The 982-nt window shown below is 46.8% G+C and overlaps 1 pseudogene; it reads right to left on the bottom strand.

Annotated features, from left to right (window-relative positions):
- The window catches only part of LOC100947920, a 32,955-nt pseudogene that overhangs the window by 1,194 nt on the left and 30,779 nt on the right, over positions 1-982 (bottom strand).

Here is a 982-nt window from a genome sequence, read left to right as displayed (position 1 = left end):
GGTGTGGGTGTTCTTCAACTCATTGTTGACGGAGTCAGCCAGCGAGAAGTCCACCGAGTCCTTCAGTAGCCGCACACACACAGGGCACACTGTTCCGCATGCGCATGGCCGAGGAACGGGACATACACGCCGGTCTGGCTTTAGGTATGGGTGGCCATGGTCATATAGCAGCTCCAGTTGGAGCTCGCCAGCTTGCCATGCTGTGGCCACTGAACGTCCTACAGTAGGATGATGAGGACATGGACCTGGTGGACATGGCTGAGGAGGGTGGTGGTGGGCTGGGCAGCCTCGGGTGGACTGGCTCTGGGACGAAAGGCGAGCTAGGGCTCAGCGGGTGTGCGTGGTGGGAGCTGGGTGGGGTGAGCACTGCTGTGTTTCTGCAATGGGGACCCCGGAGCCAGAGTGGCAGAGGACTCTTTCAAGGTTTAGTAGAGACATAGTCTCACTCTTGCTCAAGCTACTCTGGAATGCCTGAGCTAAAGCAATCCTGTTTCAGCCTCCCAGAGTGCTGGGAATATAGGCATGAGCAACCATGCCTGGCTCTTTTTATTTTTATTTTTCCTTTCATTACCTCTTGCAGACCACTAAAAAAAGATATTAACCTCAATTTAGATAGATAGATAGATAGACAGATAGATTTCATTTTTCCTTAATTTTTACCTAATTATCAGTCTCCTTTTTTTTCTCTCTCTCCTTTCTTTTCTAACTCTTCTCTTCCAAAGGACCACTTGAACCTCGAAGCCTAGAGTCAAAGAAGATCAAAGGGAAAGAGGAAGGAAGAGAAGTAAGTCAGGGAAGAAATGAAGAAGAAACTATGCATGAGGAGGAGTCACCAAACAGAAAAAAAAAAAAAAAAAGAAAGAAAGAACTGGAAACATAAAGAATCAAAACAGATCAACACCCCATAGGGATCACAATGCTGCTACCACATTGATCCTAACTATAAAGATGTCATGGAAATGATGTAAATGGAATTCAGATT

Source organism: Otolemur garnettii, unplaced genomic scaffold (genome assembly GCF_000181295.1).
Source record: "Otolemur garnettii isolate 467f Iridium unplaced genomic scaffold, OtoGar3 scaffold00142, whole genome shotgun sequence".
Taxonomy (NCBI): domain Eukaryota; kingdom Metazoa; phylum Chordata; class Mammalia; order Primates; family Galagidae; genus Otolemur; species Otolemur garnettii.
The sequence above is the reverse complement of the archived record's forward strand: the minus strand, read 5'-3'. Positions and strand labels throughout refer to the sequence as shown.